The sequence below is a fragment of the Notamacropus eugenii genome, chromosome 3 (genome assembly GCF_028372415.1).
Source record: "Notamacropus eugenii isolate mMacEug1 chromosome 3, mMacEug1.pri_v2, whole genome shotgun sequence".
Classification (NCBI taxonomy): domain Eukaryota; kingdom Metazoa; phylum Chordata; class Mammalia; order Diprotodontia; family Macropodidae; genus Notamacropus; species Notamacropus eugenii.
In genome coordinates, this window is record NC_092874.1 from 271,945,635 (window position 1) to 271,963,134 (window position 17,500).

At 37.7% G+C, this 17,500-nt stretch overlaps 1 long non-coding RNA gene across 1 annotated transcript in view; it reads right to left on the minus strand.

Moving 5' to 3' along the window:
* Nucleotides 1–450: 450 nt before the first annotated feature.
* Nucleotides 451–17,500, minus strand: part of LOC140534469 (uncharacterized) — a 41,033-nt gene continuing 23,983 nt past the window's right edge. The window contains exons 2-3 of the long non-coding RNA XR_011977326.1: nt 3,262–3,378; nt 451–2,888 (exon numbers count right to left, since the gene is read on the minus strand). This is a non-coding gene — a long non-coding RNA (uncharacterized lncRNA). The remainder of the gene's footprint in view (nt 2,889–3,261; nt 3,379–17,500) is intronic.

Consider the following 17,500-nt stretch of genomic DNA (forward strand, 5'->3'; position numbering starts at 1 on the left):
AGACTAGGACAGGACTGAAAAATGACTTAATATTCCTGAATACAAGTTCTAGTATGCTCTTCACTATCACCTAGCAGTGAATGAATACTATTTTTTTTATTGCATTTTCTAGATCAGAGGATTTTAGGACTAGAAAGGAATTTGTGTGTTTGTCTTTCGTTGCTGAAGAAGACCATGCCATCAGAGAAATAATGACATGACGTGCACTTGACTTTGTTTTGAGTAAGGGAGGGCTGTGCAGGTCACCAGCCTCACTTCTCCTCCAGAGCCATCTAAATCCAGTGACCAGATGACTGGAGATGACCCAGGATGAGGCAATTGGGATTGAGTGACTTGCCTAAGGTCACGCAGCTAGTGAGTGTCAAGTGTCTGAGCTGAGATTTGACGTCAGGTCCTCCTGACTCCTGCACTGGTGCTCTATCCACTGCACCACCTAGTTGCCCTTGGAAAAAAAAGAAATTTAGAGATTATTCAGGTATCCATTCATTTTATTTTATTTTTAAAATTACATTTCTTGTATGCAGCAAATTGTTGGCTTTTGTTTTCTTATCCATTCTACCTTTGCCTTCCATTTGATTAGATTTCTTTATCTATTCGCTTTACCATTGAGATAGTTAGGTTCACTAGTTTCCTCCATTTGTTTCTTTCGTATGATTAAAAAAAAACCCTTCTATTTTCTCTTTTAAGTCAGTATTTTGTCTCCCTGCTGAATTTTGTTTATCCTGCTTTGGAGCTTCTAGTCTACTCCACATGGCTTCTCACTGTCCCCTTCTCCCACCTCCTATTTATCTGACCTACTTCAAGGTCTTTGAATTAAAAAAAAACCTTCTCTCTCTCTTTCCCTTTCCTTCCTTCCTTCCTTCCTTCCTTCCTTCCTTCCTTCCTTCCTTCCTTCCTTCCTTCCTTCCTTCCTTCCTCCTTCTTACCTGCTTTGATCTCTCCAAATTATTCTCCTCTTTTCAGAAAGAAGGGATATGACATTTACAGAGAGCAAATAACTCATTCACTGTTACACAGACAGTATAGAACAGAGCTGGAATTTGAAGCAAGATACTTCAGCCACTGAAATAATCACTTGCTCTGAAGGGGAATTGTATTCCCTACCAATTAGATCCCCACCATTAAGAAAATACTTACAGAAAAGGAAAGGTCTTACTGAAAACTATATATCAAAATCTGGTTTGCCTGAACTACAGCATTGTAAGAATAGGATTTATAGCTATCTAAACTTGCTTTGGCTTAATTTCATTTTCAAGACTTGCAGGTCCCTTCACCAATGGGATCTATTCTTTTGGTTTTAATCTTGGATTCAGCTGCTATGGGCTCACATTACCTACTCAATATTATCTTTGTTAAGTTCAGAAAAACCCTGCCATTACTCTGTTTTCTGCCTGGGGGAAGGGACTGTTTCATTTTTGTATCCTCAGTGTCTTGCACAATTCCTGGCACATAGGGGATACTTAATAAATGTTTATTGATTGAATGATTGATTTCAGACTCTGCTTGCTACTGTGAGTTAGCCTTCAGAGTTAGGGCCTCTGAAACTTTGTTGATCCCATAAACCAGTGGTTTTTTTACTTTGGACTATATGTCCAGATCCCTACTTGAAGTTTCTTGGGGGTAACCCTAATGAATATTCATTAAGGATTCCCTTAATTTCATTCCATTCATTTTAATGTAGCTTCTGGCCCAGCACCCCAGGTTTTGTGCTTACATGGACAAAGTCCAAACTTTGAGACTTCTTTTAAAAGAAATCTTTTCCCTTTGCCCTGTTTTGCCCACACCTAGAATTTACTTTGGAATCTCAGAATATAGTCAATATCAATGTCCCCGAAGATGTGGGCAAAAGAGTCTCTAGTTCCTGGATAAGCACCCAAGGTAAAAGTACATATATATTAAAGGATAGTCTTTATTCTATCCTAAAGAAAATTCAAAAACCACCTAAAGGAATCACATAGGTACTTAAATGGAGTTTTATTGATAACTTATTTTCATATCACCTAGAGTTCCTCTTATATCCCTTCTCTTTCCTTTCTCAAAAGGCCATCCCTTATAGCAAGAAACTTAAAAAAAAAAGAGAAATGAGAACAAATTCAGCAAAACTTATCAAAATATCACAAAAACTTATAATATAATAATGCTCCCCTCTCGTGGACCCTTGCCTCTGCAAAAGGGTTGGTGAGGTCTCTTCTCATATGTCTTCCATGGGGCCTCACTTGTTCTTTAGAATTTTACAATATTCAGTTTCAGGTTTTTTTTTTTTTAATTTCCATGTGGTTGTGTAGGTTGTTTTCCTGAATCTGCTCACTCCACTCTAAATCAGCTCATATAAATCCATGCTTTTCAATGTACATCATGTTTGTTTATTCTTGGGGTAGACAATGAGTTCAGGGAGAATTAGTACCTCTGGCATGAGGGCTTGCCAAGTCATTTTTGCAGCTCCTCATCTACCTTTGGTGTCCACCTTTCACCCAGCTCTTACCTGTGGCTCCAAGAAGTTGTAGTAGCATGCACAGTGGTCACATTCCAGTAAAACTGTCTCAGCAGATGGGCTAAACCAGGTTGAGGGTAACCTATAAGCCTCAAGTCTGTCAATGAGTTAGGGGGATGTTGGTTCCAAATGTGAAGACTTCCACTGGCAGACTGGGCAGAAAAGAACAATTTGGTCCGATAGCCATGATGGCAACTGACAAGGCACTGTGGAGTGTCTGGAGCTTGGTCAGACTTTGAAGATGCCAAGGTCATCCACTGTATCCTGGGCCCTTGTCAGTTATCTTGCCACTGGACTTCAATGATTCTGGAAGAGAGAGTGAAGCTTTGTGCAACTCTGCCTCACTTAAATCCAATCCACACAAAAGTCAAGGCATCATCCTGTGACGTCACTGGTCCTTTTTGAAAACAAAGGATGAATGTCTTTTTTAAAAAAAATTATTTTTAATTTATCAAATAAAACAAGCATTTCCATAACATAATAAAAAGATGATTGCATTAAAATGACAAATCTACTATGCACAATTTGCTATTCCTTTCAAATATGCAACAAAACTATCATTTAAATTTATTTTTTCTTCCATTTCCCCCATCCCCTGACCTAGAGTTGTTTACCATTAGATACAAATGGGTATATATTTATGTAAAATATTCTATACACACTTCTATTTATCAGTTCTTTCTCTGGATTACAGATAGTATTTTTCTTCATATTTCCTTTATAATTAATTAGAGTATTTATAATAATCAAAATAACTTGGTTCCTCTTACCATATACATTGTTCTCATCTTCATTTCACTCTTCATTATTTTGTGCAAGTCTTTCCATGTTTTTCTAAAATCATTGAGGTTAACAGCAATGATATCTTGACTGTAGTCTCATCCATGCTAGAAAAGTAAAAAATTGGGGCAGCATTTTTTTTTCCAAAAAAGTTTCATTTGAGGATTATTTGGTCATATCCTTGAACTGCCTCTCTGTTGGTGACCACATAAATGAGGAAAACAATACATTACTCTCTGTTGAGTCTCCTATTTCCCATGGAGCCTTACACAGTTCAAGACTCAGGGTGCTCCTCTATATTTTATATCTTCTTCTAAGGGAAACAAATTTGGGGTGTCACTCTTCCACTCCAACATTCAGTTGTCTCACTTTGATCACATTTAGACCTCCACTCATATTTTACTTCCTCACTTAAATCCAATTTAGTTGCATGTCATGGCTTCACCTCCATGATGACATGGTCTTCTTTTAGAATGAAGGATAAACCACAATTACCACTACTCTAGGGACTTGGGCTTTTCCCCAGGAAGAAAATGAACTTGGGGTTGCTAGTCAGGCAACCTGCCCCCCACAGACCTGCACTGTCCAAACTGCTCTGAATAGCAGAGGGCAAAGTCCAAGTATTTTAATTCCCCATTCAAGAGCCATGTGCATTACCCTCTTTATGAAGTCTTACTCCTGTTAGATGGTTATCTTCTGGAATTCTCTAGGAATTTTCAACAGTGCTCCAGAAAATAGGATTTGAGGAACTCCCACCACTTGGTCACTTAGCCTCCCTCTCCATGGATGCCAGCTTTTTGGTTGAAAACTTATTCTACCATCTCTCTCTAAGGCTGGGGATAGGAACTCTCCTTTTGATATATGCAAGTAAAAAAAAAATATTTGTTTACCATATGCTTCTGCCCCAAGTCAGCCAATGGTTCCTTTCAGAGAATGGGTTACTGTGAATACACATAGGCTTTCCCCCTTTGAGACCCAGGGCTGCTCTTAGCACTGTTGCTCTTTAATCTCCCCCCCCCCCCAAATTGAGGGGAAGGCAAAGGACCCTATAATGAAGATTCTATTTTAGACGCCAGCCACAGAAGGGTTACTGAAATTCACAAACTTTGTGCCAACTGATCCACCTCCAATCCATTCACAACAGCCCAAACCAATTATTTCATTCTCAGTTGACTACTCATTCTCAATGAGTTGTGGATATAACTCTATAAGGTTCAGTGGGCATGTTCACACTCCCCACAGGGAGAATCAAAGTCCCAAATAAAAGTGCACTTTTCCATAATATCCCTTCTCCAAACACCCTCAAATTCTAATAAATATCTAATATGTGCAAGGTGCTCTGGCACATTTTGGAAACGGTAAAGACACTTAATTTCTGGTGGAAACATGTTTGTAACTATTACATTGCTCTCTTTGTGCTGGTAGATTCAAAAGTCAGAGCCTGAAGCTATTTTAGACATGACAGCTGATCGTTACTTGTGCAGAATTGCCTTGGAAATATTGCTTCGTTCAGAAACCCTTGCTAACTGTGTCATATTCCTGGAATATCACACTCTAGCCTGCATCTTGCCCTTTTTAATCTTGTAATGACCTCTGTCAAAAAAAGAAATAAAATTGGACCTGTTCTTTGACTGATGGTATAGTGTGATGAAAATGACATTAGACAGCTGACATCCATAGAGAACTTTAAGGTTTACAAAGGGCTTTGTATCATTCGGTGACACTGGCCTCCTTGCCATTCTCACACAGGACCCTCTACCTCCTTCCAGACTCTGGGTCTGTTCAGTGGTTTTCCCCCAGTCCTGAAATTCTTTCACTTTTCACCTTTGCCTCTTAGCTTCCTACAAGACTCAGCTCAAATCCCACCTTCCCTGAGAGAACTTTTTCCAGTCTCCTCCTATCACTGGTATTTTCTCTTTAAGATTATGTTCCATTTACTCTGGATATATCTTGCATGCACTATACATACACACACAAACACACATCCATATTTGCATACACAAATAAATACATACATATATGTGTATATATAATATGATGCAATATATAATGGGTTATAACATAATATAGTATGTGGAGAGAGAGAGAGAAAAAGAGAGAGAGAGAGAGAGAGAGAGAGAGAGAGAGAGAGAGAGAGAGAGACATGCACACATACATGCACATACACACACACAGAGAATTATATATATTTAAGAGGCCAACCAAGTCATCATCCCTCTCCAAACCACATCTCCATAAGGCAACATTTTCCTACCATGCCCTTTCAAAAAATACTGTATCCACCTCATCCTTTTCAGTCCACTATTATATATTGTCTTTCCTCATTAGTTCTTTGAAGGCAACAATCTTTCTGCATATATCTGCGTTCTCGTCTCTCAGCATATAGTATTTAATAAATACTTGTTGACTTTAAACATATATGTATATTTGTGTACACACACATATATACACAAAAGTGCATACCTACATATATATGTATGTACATGTATGTATGTTAATGCTGTATATAGTTGTTTGTGTATTTACTTCTCCTATTAGAACATAAATTCTTGAGGGAAAGGACTATGTCTTTGTCTTTCTTGGTATTCTGAGGGCTTGCCACAATGTCTGGACTACAGTAGGTACTTAATAAATGCTTGTTGATTATGAAGTTAATATAGCATTTGATAGGGCATCTAGGTGGCTCAGTGGATAGACTACTGAGGTCAGAGTCAGGAAGACTCATATTCCTGAGTTCACATCTGGCCTCAGACACTTACTAGTTGTATGAACATGGGTAAGTCACCTAATCCTGATTTGGGGTTGAATTGAGACCCTGCCTCAATTCCTTATCTGCAAAATAACCTGGAGAAGGAAATGGAAAATCACAACAGTATTTTTGCCAAGAAAACCCTAAATGGGGTCAAGGACAGCCAGACAAAATTGAAATGACCGAACAACAACATAACATTTGATAGTGTAGTTTTCATCATGATGCAGAGGACCCACAGTTTCCAAAATTTACATCAATGGAGCTCAGTCTTTCTCTGACCCAATCAGTGTGGACAGATAGGCATCTCTACTGACACTCTCTGTTAGTTGTCTAAAGACCAGCCCTAACAAGGCTTTGGGATTTGACTTATGTCCAGGTTGACCAAAGTGTGGTGAATTTTTTGGTTATAGCTATCATGGAAAACTGTTTACAAAATCTTAAAGGCATTAAAGTCTGTCAGTAGAAAGGGTGGTGAATTTTTTGGAACAAGTGACTCTCAAAAATATCTTGAGCTTTAGAGAGGTGGTAGATCTATTTGGTAGGAAACAAAATGATGTATCCATATTTATGAAATGGCAGGTTTTTTTTTTTTTTATCAGTCAGTAATAATGGTATGTAGCATTTACATAGAATTTTAAGGATGCCAAAGCACTTTGCAAATACTAAGTCATCTCATCCTCACAGCAATCCTGGGGGAGGGGATAGGTGCTATTATTATTACCATTTTACCAGTGAGGAAATCGGGGCAGACAAAAGTTAGGGGCTTGCCCAGGTTCACACAGCTAGTAAGTATCTGAGGCTGGATTTGAAATCAAGTCCTCCTGACTTACAGGGCCAATGAGTGTACCATCCACCATGTCATCTAGTTGCCCTACCCATTTTACCATTTAGCATTTATTAAGACCCTAAGCACTGTTATTAGACCTAGGATACCAATGCGTATACACACATAATATATATAATACATATATGCATGTATATATGTATGCATATATACATATATATGTGGGAGTATACACACACATACACACATACAATATGGATTTCTGAAGTGAGACATGGCATTAGTACAGAAGTGGACAGAAACAGAATAAACTCCTGTAAAGGTTCCATGATATAGTAAGATAATTTACCTCTGAAATGATAGTTCTCTAATGGCATCAGAGTCTGCCAGATAGGAAGCTGCTTGCCTTCCCAGCCATATATGTGATCTATTTTTTGAAACAAAGAATAATTTGTTTTCCTGACATGTCAGTAATAAAATTGCTCATTTTTGGTTTTGATTTGTCACTCTAAGTTGTCACTACCTTTGGTGGTTCTTGATTTGTCACACATCCCTAATTCTAAGAGCATTGCCAGCACTTTAGATATCCATATGCCAGCCACAAATCCCTGTATTTTAAAACATGACTTCTGGAATCTCCTACTCTGAAAAAATCTCACTGAGATAGAAAGCTCCATTTTGTGTGCGCTTTTTCATGTTTATTTATTGTTTAAAATTTCAATGGATTCATCTTTTCAATGCTGTGGACATCCCTCCCCATGGTGGAGATTGCCGCCCACTCACACTCTTTCATTTTGTGTGATTCTTGCAAATGTTCTTCCACAAATACTCCATAGGAGATCTACCCAATATGCCAGAGGCCTTCTTCTAGATTTCTTTTCATTTTTGTGGGTACCAAAGTAGAGTTTGGGCTATCTATCTGTTATTCCTGCCCCTTGCTCCATGACTGGTCCATATCATTTTTTCCAATGATTGATTTTTTTGGATGATTTATCTTATGTCACTTACTCTATTTAGGCTGTTATAAAAATAAAGTGCTATAGCCCAGAGGTATCAAACACCCTGTTCATACTTCATGCAGCCAGCAATTCCTGGATGCTCCAGAAACCAGATTAAAATGTAATTAAATTTTTAACAAAATAAAAATATAATAAAACATAGGTTGTGTTAATTTGTGATTTTCTAAATTAATATGTATTCTACAAGGATTTGTTTCTGTTTGAGTTTGACACCCGTGCTGTAACTTATTTATCCTCATTATTTGTGTCTTCATTGCCTTTTAGTTCACCCACCACTGTGATTCATTGGAGATTGTGCACAGTGACTGGGTCATAGTTGGCACTCAAATGGTTGATTGATTGTAGTGTTCCCAGATTACTAACCATACACCATCAGAATCTAAATCCTATAGGAAATAAAAGCTGTTGTGGTTGTTCAGTTGTGTCTGACTCTTTGTGATCCCATGGACCATAGCATAACAAGGTTGTCCTCGGAGTGTTTTGCCATTTCCTTCTCCAGTGGATTTAGGCAAATAGAGGTTAAATGACTTGCTCAGTATCATATAGTTCTTAAGTGATTCAGGCTGGATTCGAACTCAGGTCTTCCTGATTCCAGATGTAGTGCTCTCTCCCCTGAGCCATCTATCTACCTCCTAAAGGAAGAACCAAGGAACTAAGAGTATCTTCCTTAAAATGTGAAAATAATGTCCTGAACCATCATCAGTAGAACTGATGTTAGATTGAGATGGCCCCATTCATAGTCTCATCTTATTTCCCTTGTTAGCATGAGTATACATTTGCAAGTTACCTGGCTAGAGTCGAAGGCACAGCTGATGGCTATGAGGTGATAAGTCTTCCCTTTAGACTTCCATTCTGAGTATATTTTAGGAAAGATATTGACCCACTGGAATATAATTACAATAGGTCTACTGGGATGAGGAGAGACTAGTAGACCAAATGAAGATCACTTGAAGATACTGTAGATAGATATTGAGCCTGGAGAAGAGAATGGAACATGAGAGTTTTCTTTTTGGAGGCTTCCATCTAGGAGAAGTATTAAATTTACACTCCAGGGAACAGAGAAATGGGTGGATGTTGTGGAGGGGAAGATTTCTTCTCAATGTAAGGAAAAGTAGAGTTGTCCAAAAGTGGAATGGGGAAGATCATCTCTTGATTAGGGATGATATGGAGGGAATTCATTTTCATGCATGGGTTGGACTAAATGATTTCCTATGTCCTTTCCAGCTCTGGTCTTCTGTAATTTACACAAATGGAGATCAAACTTTGGTGTCATTAATACTAATAATAGGTCACTAAAAAATTATTGATATATCTCATTTTAAAATCACTTTCCTTCTGAATAGCTCCCTTCTTGTTCTACTACCAAGCAGTCTGTCCTTTGTAATGTAGAATAAAGAAAGAGGGGAAAAAAGTAGTTCAGAAAAATTTATTAACACATTTGATTCCAACAGTCTATGTGATGTTTCATGCCCCTCACTACCCACCCCTACTGCAGAGAAGGAAGAAAGGTAGATTTTTCTCATTTCTTCAGGTCTAGATTGGTCCTAATTCCACAATATTCACAATTCCACAATATTCTTGTTTTTCTTCTTTTTGTTTACTTAGTCATGATCATTATGTGTATTTCCCCTTAGTTTTGTTTTCTTTACTCTGTATTAGCTCACATGTGTTCTCATGCTTCTCTGAATTCTATACATTAATCATGGTAAAGTTATATTCCATGGCATTGATGTCTCACAACTTGTTTAGCCACACATGTATTTATCTCACATCTATATGGTGCTTTGTTGTTATAAAGGATTTTACTTATTTTTTCTTATCTGATCTAGCTAACAACTCTTTAAGTAGGGAGTGAGACCATTATACCCATTTTACAGATGAAACAAATGAGCCTCTGAAAACTCAAGTGACTTGCTCAAAGTAACACAACTGCTCTGTTTAAGAGCTAAGATATGAATTTAGGTCTTCTACTTCCCTATTCAGTTCTCTTTGCAGGCACATTTCTTCAGTTCACAAGCTTTTTGTTCCTAGGGCTCCTTTGTATTCGTAAAATTTATTAAGGACCACTCCAGAAGTTTTTGTTCATATGGATTATATCTATTGATTTTTCACAATAGAAATTAAAACATCTTAGCATTATTATGAAAATGATCTGGACCTGAAAGACCCCTTGAAAGAATCTTAGGAAGCTATAGAGGTCCCTAGAACACACTTTAATAACCAATACTTTATACTATGCTGCCCTCCTGAATAAAAGTGGGTCAGGGAGAGGACTAAACCCTCTTTTCATTATTCATTTGTACATTTCCCCCATCTTATTCTGTCCTCAAATTCAGATACTAGCTCTTCTCAAAGGCAATGTAGCTTGGCAGATCAAATGCCAAATTGAGAGCTATGATCTCTAAATCTGTTTAGTTTATAGCTTTAGAAGGCAGCTCATCTGGAAAATAACAGCTTAGAGCTCTAATCCTGCCCTGACCACTAATGTATTGTGTGGCCATGAATAAGTCACTTATTCCCTCTCTCCCATCAATCCTTTTAACTATAAAGTGAAAATCATGGTACAAAAGTTGTTTCTGGAATAAGAATCATTTTAAGCGTTGGGCTAAGCCAACTCAATTGAAAGTTCCTCATTGAAATGATGATAAAAAGTGATCAGTCTTTCAAGAAAGCAAAAGAAACCCAATAACTCTATGCAATTACCAAATGACTATTTAAAAACTACAACAACTATTGTGCTATACGAAATGATAAACAGGTGGGTTTCAGAGAAACCTGGAAAGACTTACATGAATTGATGTGGAGTGAAGTGAGCAGAACCAGGAGATCATCATACACAGTAACAGCAACATTGTGCGATGATCAACTATGATAGAGTTGGTTTTTCTCAGCAATACAATGATCCAAGACAATTTCAAAAGACTTGTGATGGAAAACGCTAACTGTATCCAGAGAAAGAACTATGGAGCCTGAGTATAGGTTGAAGAGTACTATTTTCACCTTTCTTGTTTTTTCTTTCTCCTGATTTTTTCCTTTTGTGCTGATTCATCTTTCACAACATGATTAATGTGGAGGTATGTTCAACATGATTGTACATATGTAACCTATATCAGATTGCTTGCTGTCATGGAGAGGGAGGGGAAAAATTGGAACTCAAAATCTTGTAAAAGTAAATGTTGATAACCTTCACATGTCATTGGAAAAAATAAAATACTATTAAGCAGAAAACAACAACAACAAATTTTTGGGAATTGCTAAAGTAAGTGAGCATAAGCAAAGAACCCACTCAAATAATTTCAGAATTCTCATTTCCAAAGAGGTTTTTAAATGTCATATCCTGTGGATCCATGCAGGTCCTCAGGGGGATTGGTGTTTCATTTTAGGAAAGTGCTTTGTAAATTGTCAAGTGGCAGCCAAGCAGCTCAGTGGATAGAGCTCTGGAAGGTCAGGAAGACTTTAGCTCAGATCTGGCCTCAGACACTCAACTAGCTGTGTGTCCCTGAGCAAGTCACTTAAGTTATCTTTGCTTCAGTTTCTTCTTCTGAAAAATGAACATAATAATAGCATCTATCTCCCAGAGTTGTTGTGATGATAAAATCAGATATTTGTAAAATGCTTTGCAAACCTTAAAATGATATATAAATGTTATTTATTTCTTCAATTTAATACTCATTCATTAAACACATTCTTGATAAGGAAACCAAGAAGTAAGCAGAGGAGTTTACAGTAGAGGTGGGAGGAATTTCAGACATCTTTTACTTCTATCCACTCATTTTACAGAGGAGAAACTGAGGCCCAGAGAGAGGTTAAATGACTTGCTCATGGTCACATAGCAAATAAACATCTGCAGGTAGATGTGAACTCAGATCTTTCTGACTGATTGAGCATAGACTCAACCCACTGAGATTCTCAATAATGTGCTTGTTCCTACATGACAGATGATGAAATTGCAAGCGGTTGTGCCTTGCTAATATGTGGCAATACAGGGTTGGCAACTCATGTCCTTCCTTCTCTAATTTCAAGGTGTTTTTTTCTATTCCAAGATGACTTTCATTGATGTAGTATGTAGCTAGGAAATAGAGAAAGGTGAATCTCCATCAAAATCTTATAGAAAAAGAGACAGGTTCTCAGGTTAAAAACCTTGACCAGAAATCTTAAGCATCATTAAGTGTTTAATATTGACTGGTTAATAAACCCACTTTCCTTCTAAGCAAAATATGATAGCCATAAGATATAGTAAAAAGAGCATCTTCTAGGCTGTCCTGTTCAGTTGTTTTTAAGTCATATCTGACTCTTTGTGACTTCATTTGGGGTTTTCTTGGCAAAAATATTGAAGTGACTTGCTATTTCCTCCTCCAATTTGTTTTACAGATGATGAAACTGAGGCAAGTAGGGTTAAGTGACTTATGCCTAGGTTTGTATAGCTAGTATCTGAAGTTGGATTTGAACTTTTTTTTTTGACTCCTCTGTACCACCTACCTACCACTCTATATACTTTACTGCCTCTCAAACATGACCTGTAAGGATGGGATTTGAATCAATAGCATGAAGAACACACTGTATTAGCAGTCCATTATTTTAATCGTGCAGTTACCTTTTTCCTAAATCCTCAGTTTGATTAAGTGTCTTGATTTCCCTGTCCCTCACTTTCCTTGTTTGTAAAGTGAAGGGATTGGAGCTTCTCTAAGTTTCCTTCCAATTCTAACCCTCCACGAGTCTATGAGTCACAAAGTATCTGCAGAGAATAGTGGGTAGGGGCCAGGATGTCAGGGGAAGTGATGGAATATGGCTTAATGATTTCCGCGTCAGAATACCCGAGTTGGTATCTCATGGACAAGTCACTTGACATCTCTGGGCCTCAGTGTTCTCATTTCTAAAATTAGGCATTGGGTTCATTGACTCTCCTAAAGTCCTTTCTGGCTCCAAATGTATGAAACTATGAATCCATGTGACTTGCAAGCAAAGAGGCTTATAGAAACAGTAAACAGAAGCAGAAGCAAATTGGAAATCTTTGAGACTAACAATTCCTCATTCATGGGGTTTCCCTTTTTTCTTCCTTACTCTAAAATTTTTCTTTGTAATATCATGAATGGTGTCTTTACAAATGGGAATTTACTTTCAGGTTTTCTGTTTTAATGGTGCTAGTGTATGGGATGCAACAAGCACTTATTAAATGCTTATTGATTGCCATGCAAAGATTTTCCCCAGATTTCTTGGGTGGAGATTTAGGAGGCAAGAGAAATGAGAAAATATCACAAAAAACATCCTTCCTCCTGTGGGCACCTCTGATATCTAAAGATAACATTAAAAATTGTAGCCACATATGTTAAATAATGAAAATCCACAAAAAGTCTTCTATTATCAACTTGACCTTTAAGGGGTTGATATTTTAGTTTGCCAATTTCCCAGGTCCCTTAATTAAAATTACAAATCATATAAAAATAGAATGTTAGATCTTAAAGGAACCTCAGAGGTCACCTAGTCTAATCTGCTCATTTTGCATTTAGGAAACTGAGGCCCAGAGAGATCAAATTCATTATCTTAACGGCCAGACAGATACTTCATGAAATGACAAAATCTGAGTGTTGGCAGGGACCTCAGGGATTATCTAGATTAAAATACCTAAAAAAGAATCTCTCTCCCTCTTCTTTCCTTCTCCCACCCCAGTAACCAATGTACTGACTGGAGAATTGTCCAGCTTTTGTTTCTTTGTTTTTTAGAACCCAAGTGAGGAAGAACCTTACCTCTTTTGGAGAGTTCTAATAATTAGTAAGTTTTTTTCTTTATAGGGATACTGTACTAATGACATAGGGAACTGTGATGAAGAATCTCCTTCTTCCCATTCAGGTCATAAGTCCTGTGACTTAGTTTCTGAAAGTTGCCTAGAGCATTGATGGGTTACCAGGATCCCATAGCCAGCATGTGTCATAGGTGGGACCTGAACTCAGGTCTTCCTGGCTCCAAGGCCAGAATGCTATCCATGGTGCTATAGATGTTTTTTCATCAAATCTAAATCTGCCTTCTTGTAATTAGAACCCATTGTTCCTAGTCTTGTCTGCTGAGGTCATCCTTAACTATTAAGCCCAATTAAACCCTCTTTCACACACTATTTGTACTTCATATACCTGAATATAGTTATCATCATCCTAAGTCTTTCATTTTCTAAACTAAACATCTTCAGTTCTTTCACCCAGTTGTCATAGCAAGTGGAGCCCGTGACTTTCATCATCCTGGTAGCTCTCCTGGAGGACTTTCATTTCTCCACCTGGGGATGGCATTTGACAAATAGCACCATTAAGCATTGGTAACTTCCACCTACACACTCAGCCTGTGTATGGCAAAATTTCTATCAGGATTTGGGAGAAACAGGGGGTACAGAATAGTAGGGCTTCTAGATTTTACATACTGTACATTGAAGTAGATGGATCCAAGAGCTCTGTGTGGGCAGCCTTGTGAGTGGGTATTTTAATTTGAATATTTCTCCAGTTGCTATAGCAATTGTCACAACTGTGTGGTTTATGCGGTCTCTGATGTGCTGAACACTTATTAGAAGCACACGCCCTGTAGTAATGTCTACTTCATGTATTTGTATTGCACTTGGAGAGGGGAAAAAGAACCAGGCAATCAGATTTTAAGTGGAGATTTAAATTCTAAAGGCTATTCACCATTTCAATTTATTTTGGTCAAGTATTTTCCTTTCAAAATTCTTTTATTTTAACCAGATTCTCCCCTCCCCCTTAGCTTAAATATAACTGCATAATCTCACTAAGGATGTGTTTTTTTCTTTTTTAAGTTGTTGTTTCCTCAAGAAAGTAAAGGCTCTAGAAACCAAGGTTACCAAACTCTTTATATTGAGAACAGGAAATTCCCCCTTCTCCTCTGAATGTGTCAAGTCAGCATCGATGCTGATGTGGCACTGAGATGTATGTGGATATGAAAAATGAGTATTTATAAACTATTGCCTTTTTAAACTGTTGGGTTCCCTGTGGCCACTGATCATTTATTCACTCCCTGTGGATCTCTTATGGGGTTAGTCCTAAACATGGCTTTCCAAGGGTTGAGAGGTACTTTTTGCTTCTTCATAATAGAAAATCTGTAATTGTTTTAATATTTATCAAAACCTCAATACCAATGGCTTAGGCCTGCTCATCTATTAGATCTCTTGACAAAAGCACTTTAAAAACTCCAGCTGACCACCCAGCTTCATAAATTAAAGTGTATATGAATTATAAAATAGATTCACAATTAAAAATTACTGCTGGACTTCATTAAAGTTTTGGTTTAAATATACATTTAACTATTACATTGTATAGCACATAATTTAATAATTAAATATAGAATGTATAATTGTATACAATTATATATGTAAAAATGTTCACTAGAGGTAAGTGATGTGTGGGAGGTAGTAAGTTCCTCATTAGATGCCTTCAAGAAAAGGCTGGAGAGTCATTTGTTGGTTGAGATGGAGAAGACATATTTGGGTTGGTTGAGTTTAGGACCTTTCCAACTCTGAGATTGTCTGACTGCAATTTGGAAAATGAAGTCTTGGTTCAGTGACTCCAGAGACTTGAAGAGAAGTAAAATGACAGAAGAAAAAGCTATGGCTTTGGCCACAGTTTGGGCATCATGTGGGCTATGCATGTTGTGGGATGGGCCCTGTGGGTTAGAAGAACAGAAAGCCAAACTTCCTGATTACTGGGCAGCTCTTCAACCTAATTATTTTAAAGCATTTGGAGTATCAACAGCCTGCAGATAGGGTGTGTAACTAATGGGATTTGTTCAATTAGAGTTTAGATTACGTTTTGCTAAATTCAAAACTTAGTTTATTTAGATAGAAATGAGATTTCTTAGTATGTGTGTGTGTGTGTGTGTGTGTGTGTGTGCGTGAACCTGCATACTTTGTTTCTGTTGGGCAGGTGTGGAGAGTTAACAGAGGTACAGGTGCATGGGGGCTAATGCTAGATCACAAGAATTGCCTGTTGCTATAGATAGGCATTCTTTATACTTGAGTCTGTAAACCTTAAAAACATTTTTTAATAACTGTATTAAGTATAATTGGTTTCCTTTGAAATCTTCTGTATTTCATTTTTTGCATTTAAAAATATTCTGAATAGTGGTCCATTGCTCCTCCAGATTGCCAAAGGAACCCATGACTCAAAATAAGTTGAATAGGCCCTGGACAAAGGACTTTCATTCAAATCCTAACTGGACTACTTACTACCTATGTGACCTTGGGCAAGGTTCTTAACCTCTCTGAGCCTCAGTTTCCTCATCTATAAGGAGCGAGAAATACATTAGATGACTTCTAAGGTCCTGTCTACCTCTCAATCTATGATCTAGGAAACTTGGGCATGCAAATGAAGAGACCGGCTTAAGATCATGTATGTGAAGAACGTTGCTATCTTCAAATCTACCACATAAATATCTTTCATCACTATGAAAGCCTCTTCTATACCAACACACTGGTGTCTTGGTTCTTAGCTCCTTTTCTTTCTGAGTCTTTCTTCTTAGAGTCTATGGCTTGGTTAAATTATATTAGTTACCATCTATTTATATAGGGGGAAGGAGACAAGCATTTATATAGTACCTACTATGTTCCATGCACTCTACTAAGCACTTGACACATATACTCAAGTCAATCAACAAACATTTATTAAACACTTACTAGGTACTATGTATCACTGTGCTAAGTACTGGGAATAGACACCTAAGTAGAAGAAAAGTCAGTCCCTGCCCTCAAGCTTACCTTCTAATGGGAAAAGATAATACACAAAAGGTAGTTGAAAAGGGGTGGAAGGGAGAAGTTAATCCCTCAAAGGGATGGTGAAGAAAGTAGGGAGAGTCAGAAATGGGTCCTGGAGAAGAATGAATGTCATTCTTCAAATGATTACAAAGTGCTTTTAGGATATTATCTCGTTGGATCTTGCCAATAAGCCTATGAGGTAGGATCTCTTATTACCATCTCTTCCCTATATTATGAAGTGAGGAGAATGGAGGAGAAGGATTAGTTAGGGACTTGTCCAGGACCACAGTCAATAGGTATCGGAGGGAGGATTTACATGCAGATCTTCTTAACAACAAATCCAACTTTCTCTCCAGCTAGTTTCCAGATTTCCCTAGTATCTCTCTGGACTGCTTGGTTTCCAGGTATGGTATCCCCACCAAAAAGACTGTGCCATTGCTTGACTGACCAGTGTTTTCTGAACTGCCCACTTGCTGGCAATATGGCTACAATTCTTCACCCTAATTTTCTGATGTTCCGAAACACTTAGCACAGACCTTTGAATGTATTAGGTTCTTAATTAACTATGTGTTGAACTGAATTGAATTTATAGCCACTGTCTGCCAGAATTTGTGTCCATAATGTGTGTGTTTTTTTTTAGGAGTGAAAAATACTTTGAGGTAAGAGAAGGTACTCAAAGAAGAAAGCATGATGTAAAGACATGAATTTGAGGTCCAACTTTCATTTAGTTTGTAAGTGACCCATTTCTCTGGCCAGGGCTCAATTAGCGAATCTCCTAGAGTGTTGGACTAGGTGACCTTAGGTGCCTTCCAGCTCTTATATTCTGCAGTCCTGTGAAGGTCAATCTTCTTTTCCTAAGCAGCTGAATTAATGTAAGGAAATGATTCTGCATTTATCAGGGAAAGCTCATAGACCTTATTGTTTAGGAGAG